This window comes from Pleurodeles waltl, chromosome 1_1 (genome assembly GCF_031143425.1).
Source record: "Pleurodeles waltl isolate 20211129_DDA chromosome 1_1, aPleWal1.hap1.20221129, whole genome shotgun sequence".
In the NCBI taxonomy this organism is placed as follows: domain Eukaryota; kingdom Metazoa; phylum Chordata; class Amphibia; order Caudata; family Salamandridae; genus Pleurodeles; species Pleurodeles waltl.
This window is the reverse complement of record NC_090436.1, coordinates 16470579-16476578: the sequence shown is the minus strand read 5'-3', so window position 1 is coordinate 16476578 and position 6000 is coordinate 16470579.

The window sequence follows — 6000 nt, the reverse complement described above, 5'->3', positions numbered from 1 at the left end:
TACTCTATGCTGTGCTGTCTCTCTCTGTCCTTCTGTCGCAATTGTGGTCCTAAGGGTTTGTGGGTGATGTGGGTGTGTGTTTTATATTTAATTGGGTGTGTGGGAATGGTGTGTGTATGTGTCTCAGGTGTGTATATTTTGATTTGTCCAATGTGGTAGTGTTTTGTAAAGGAGTGTGTATTTTGAGCGCTGCGGTGTGTACTGCCAATGGAATACCGCCGTTGAAAGACCGCTGTGGGGATTTGTGGGTCGGAATGGTATGGGCGTATTTCTGTTGGCGTGACGGTGGAGGTTTGGTCATCGCCAGTTTCCCGCTGACCTTTGGTGTGGCGGACTTTTGTTGGTGTCGGGTTTTTGGCGGTTTGCCAGTTGCGGGTCAGAATGACCATGGCGGATTACCGCGACGGTGTTATGGCGGTCTTCTGACCGGCGGTAAGCGCCTTTTACCGCCGAGGTCAGAATGACCCCCTGAGTCTGTCTTGCTGCAGGCAGGTAGGAGCTACAGGGGTCCGGTGTCTTGAATGATGACTAGAGCGTAGGGGGCGGGGTGGGGTAAGGGGCGGTACCAGTGCTCACACGGTCAGTGTTAGGGCTTTCTAGGTCTGCGGTTCAGGACCAGGGCGGGCTTTAGGGCGGCGCGACCTGTGCGGCCGCATAGGGCGCTGACCTGGAAGGGGTGGCGCTGACCTTGGGGAGGGGGGGCTGTGTTTAGGATGTGTTTAGCAATAACTTACGATTTAGAAACAGCTGCGGCAGAGCTTCTGGTCTCCAGCTTTCAGGCAGCAACACAAATGTGAAGAAAACTGGTGTTTAATGTCCTGCTAGAGAGAGAGATCAGAGTTTTGTCCAGTTGCAGTTGTGACTCGCCATAAAGTAGCGCAGAGGGTCAGTGTGTCAGCTGCAGACCACAGATCTGTATTTTATGTGATTAGCTCAGTGCATTTCTGCTTTTGTCACAGAGACCGTTTTGTTACCGTAGTTCATAAGACACAACCCTAACATGGAACACTGATGTTATGAAGTGTCTTGAAGAGCTGCGTGCAGACTGCATACAATAGGCTAGGAGGGTATGTTTTTACCCAGTCTCTCATTCTGTATTTCTTATGTTGGGTAGATAGGCACTTGTGACAGGTGAGAGAGGGAATCTGAGGACGAGGTTACATTGCCAAAAATGTTTCTTGCACCAGGGCCAGCGGGCTAACTCTCAGAGGTCACTGGTGAGTGCCAGGTGTAGTGTTGACGCCGGAACCCACCAACACCATCAGGAGAGACCCGGAAGGAGGTGCGAGATGGATCACACCGTGACGACAGGAGGGAGGGTATATAAAGAGGAACAGGCGGGAAATCGGGAGTGGAGGAGTACAGTTTGAATAAAGCCTGTATATCTCAAACTGACTCCGCGTCTTTATTTTAGGCCGCGCATGCCTACCGCGCGACATAACACTTGGCGACAAAGGTGGGATCTACCAAGATAGGTAGCGACGCCACCCAACAGTGCACCAGACTCTACCTCACCGGTTCCGGGGCCCGGGACCGTCGACTCCGTCTCTGCCTGGCCCCAGAAGCAGAAGCAGCCGTTGGATGCCGTCTCCAGCCACGTCCCGGCTGCCGGAGGCTCTAACACAGAGGTCAGGCCAGGCAGAGCTCTGCGGCGCCAACGCCCAGTTTCAGCCTCAAGGCTGGGACCGGGCAGGGCTCTGCGACGCCTGCACCCACCGGAAATCCAGACCGTGGCGCTCCTGTGCGAACGACGCGCCAATCGCACCGCGGAGGATTCCTGAAACCAGCACGGCATGTGGCAGGTGAGGGGATTCCCCGACAGGCCCCAGTGCTGTTTGTAATTGAACTCCGCTGCCAACTCTGCATACTGCTAAAAAAAAAATCATCGGACGATAATAAGACAAGCAATAAAGCGGGAGACTGCAGATTTTGAAGGGCACCCACGCGCTCGCATGAAAAGCAAAATATAGAAAATAAGGGCAATTCTCAAACTCCAGAACACACGCGCTGAACAGCAACAAAATAAGAAAAAATATATCAAATGAACATGTGGTAGTCTTAATCTCTCTCCAGATAAAAAAAAAAAAAAAGAGACTATATAATAAGGAAAAGAAAGGAAAAATCCACACACACAAAAAAAAAAGAAGAGCTAATCAAAGAGAATACCACAGGCAGCGCAAACTCAACCGTCTTTACAAATACCAAGCCCATCCTCACTTCATCACACATACCGGGTTTTAACTCAGAATGGCTGGCATACCACCACTGGAACCCTTCACAGACACAAGCGCACCCCCCACTCAAGCAGCAAGGTGGAAAGTCTGGGTAGAGCGCCTCGAAACGTATTTTGAAGCGTTGGATGTTCAACCAGAAAGGCGGAGACCCCTTCTTCTCCACATCGGGGGAGCACACATCAACAAAATATTCAAGTCGGTTACAGAAGTGAGGCCACGGACCTACGAAACTCTAAAAGGGGCAATTACAGCACATTTCGAGCCCTATGCGAATCCGGACTATGAGAGGTTCCTCCTGCGCCAAGCCCGACAATTAACCGACGAATCCGTTGATGTTTTCTGTGCCAGATTAAAAGAACTAGCCAGCACCTGCACACTGCCCGACGAAGAGGATGAAGTCAGGGCACAATTCATTCAAGGATGCTCGTCGTCAAAACTTCGAGAACGTGTCCTGCAGCAACCGAACATGCCAATGAAAGACATTCTCACACTGGGACGGTCTCAGGAACTGTTACGGGCCCGAGCGGCGCATATGGAACAAGCGCCCGCAACCCAGATGAAAGCAGAGGCAGCCAACGTGGTAACAACCAATACGCCGCGACAGAAAGAGAACTACAAAGGGAGGCTCAAAAGCAGACCATGCAAGTGGTGCAGCGGCCCAGCACCACACCCAACAACCTTCCCGGCATGGGGCAAAATCTGCAGCGCATGTGGAAAAGTCAACCACTTCGCGAAAGATCAGTACCGAAACCGACAACCACCAGCATGATGAAAACCATCAAAATGGTTGAAACAATGCTGGACCCAGACTCAGATAGTGATATGGACAATGACTCACACACTGTCCACATAATACACGCTGTTGGGAGCCAACGCCTGCCCACATGCCAAGTCACGATCCAAGGATCCCCCATATCAGCGCTAGTAGACACTGGGGCTTCCATAAATCTGATGGCCATGGACATATACAGCAATCTACCCAAACCACTGCCGCCACTAAGACCCACCAACGTACAGGTGTTTGCTTTCGGAAACAGCCACCCTCTAGAGATAGTAGGAGCATTTACCACAGAGATCTCCCATGAAGACACCGGGAAAGCTACAAAAATCTACGTCTCCAAGGACGGCGCGGGATTCCTGCTGGGTTGCCAAACAGCCCAAGATCTTGATTTGGTACATTTTATCTTTAGCATTCACGCGCACGCACTCCGCAACCTCACGCAAGAGTTCATGACTCTGTTCGAGGGCATCGGTTGCTTGAAAAGGCCCTCGCTACGGCTCCATATTGATGAATCTGTCACCCCTACAGCACTCAGACCTCGCCGCGTAGCCTTCCACCTTCGCCCCAAAGTGGAACGCGAACTCCAGATGCTGGAACAAGCGGGAATCATTGAGAGAGTCTCGGGTCCCACACCATGGGTATCCCAAATCGTGGTCGCAAAGAAACCCAAACAACCTGATGCGGTCCGGATATGCGTTGACATGCGCATGCCCAATCTGGTAATAATAAGAGAAAGACACCTCACCCCAATGATCGACGACATCCTCATCGATCTAACAGGATCCTGCTGGTTCTCGAAAATGAATCTCCGGTCAGGATACCACCAGATCATGCTACACCCCGAATCAAGGCTTAAAAACCACCTTCTCTACTCACAATGGCCTGTGGCGGTACAAGAGGCTCAACTTTGGCATCTCAAGCGCAGCAGAAGTCTTCCAACACGTCATCAAATAAGTCCTGCACGGACTCCCAGGAGTCCTAAACGTGAGCGACGACATCCTAGTCCACGCACCAAACATCGAAACACATCTAAAAAGGCTGCGAGCCGTGTTCACCAGGTTACAAAAACAAGGGCTAACACTCCACAAAGACAAATGCGACTTCCTCAAAGAAGAAATCTGTTTCTTCGGATATCGTTTTTCAAAGCACGGGTTAGGACCTGACCCCCAGAAAGTCAAGGATATCGAAGAAGCCCCAGCGCCTACAACAGTCTCAGGAGTCAGAAGCTTTTTGGGCATGGTCACGTACTGCGGGCGGTTCATGAAAAATCTGGCTGACAGGATCCCTGCGGCAACTCACACAGGCGAACCGACCGTGGGAATGGGGTGAAGAGCAAGAAGCCGCCTTTCAAGCCACCAAGAGAGCACTCTCTGCCAACACCACGCTAGCATTCTTTGCCCCCCAGCGACACTCACAACTAGTAGTTGACACCAGCCCCACAGGCCTAGGTGCAGTGTTAGCACAGAAACAGGACTGCAGAGAGTGGGCCCCCATCACTTTTGCCAGCTGTACGCTCACACCAACAGAGCAAAGATACTCCCAAATCGAACGTGAAGCCATCGCCATCCACTGGGGGTGCTGCCATTTTCATCTTTATCTCTATGGCAAGTCGTTTTCAGTGGTGACCGACCACAAGCCTCTACTGCCCCTGTTCAAAGGGTCATCCTCTAAACCACCACCAAGAATCGAAAAATGGATCCTGCAACTCCAGGAATACGACTTCACGCTCGACTACCAACCTGGCACAAAAAACCCGGCGGATTTCCTATCCAGACACACACGCCCAGCCACACCCCAGAAGTGGAAGAAGCCCAGGGAACGGAAGAGTACGTGAGGTTGGTGGTAGAACGAGCACGACCTCTGCCCATACCATTCAGCGAAGTGGTGACGGCGACCAAACAAGACGAATGCCTACAACTAGCCATAGCAGCCACCCGTACAGGAGAATGGAGGCCGCTCCAACGCCCAGACTCATTCCGCACGCAACAAGCCCAAGTCTGTCTACACGCCCTATTCAATGTACGCCAGGAGCTATCGATAAGTGAAGAAGGCTGTTTGTTAAGGGGGTTCCGCCTGGTGATTGCTTCCAGCCTCACAGCCAGAGCAGTGCCCCTTGCACACGGAGCACACCAAGGAATCGTCAAGTCCAAGGCCCGTCTCAGGAACAAAGTCTGGTTCCCAGGTCTGGACAAGTTAGTTGAAGACACAGTCAAAAGATGCCTTGTCTGCCAAGCCAGTGGCAACCCCGACCTCCCAGCACCAGTCATAACAGAGCAAGGACCTTCAGCACCATGACAAAGAGTAAGCGCAGACTTTGGAAACCTGCCTGATGGTTCTCACATGATCATTGTGGTAGACGACTACTCGCGTTATCCTGAGGAGGAGGTGGTACACTCAACCTCCGCGCACACCATCATTCCCAAGTTCGAAAAACTCAAGGCCACTCACAGGTTCTTCAGAGAGATATGCACGGACAATGGTCCTCCGTTCAATAGCCACTAGTGGGCGGAATTTCTAGCATCAACGAACACCAAACACAGGCACACCACAAGCAAATGGGGAGGTGGAGAGATTCGTAAAAACTCTGAACAAAGTCATCCGCATCGCGGTAGTAGAAGCGGAAAACACGGAAAGAGCAATTTACACATTCCTGAGAGAGTACAGAGTCACACCTCACGCCACCACAGGGGCCACCCCCAGCCAACTCTGTTTTGGCAGAACAGTGATGGACGCCATCCTGCATCACCCATCCTGGGCGGCGCAACCCCCACCACCAAACAAATCAGCAGCAAGGAGAAACGCTGCAAATACGTACGCCTCTCAGACAACAAGAGCCCGGGAGACAAGGATGCAGGTAGGGGGTACCGTCCTGGTTAAAGATCGCCACCCAAGCAGCAAATTCCGTCTGCCTTTTGAAACGCGCCCGTGGACTGTGACCGCCGTAAAGGGCACCATGTTGACAGCTCGGCGAGGGTCAGGAACTGT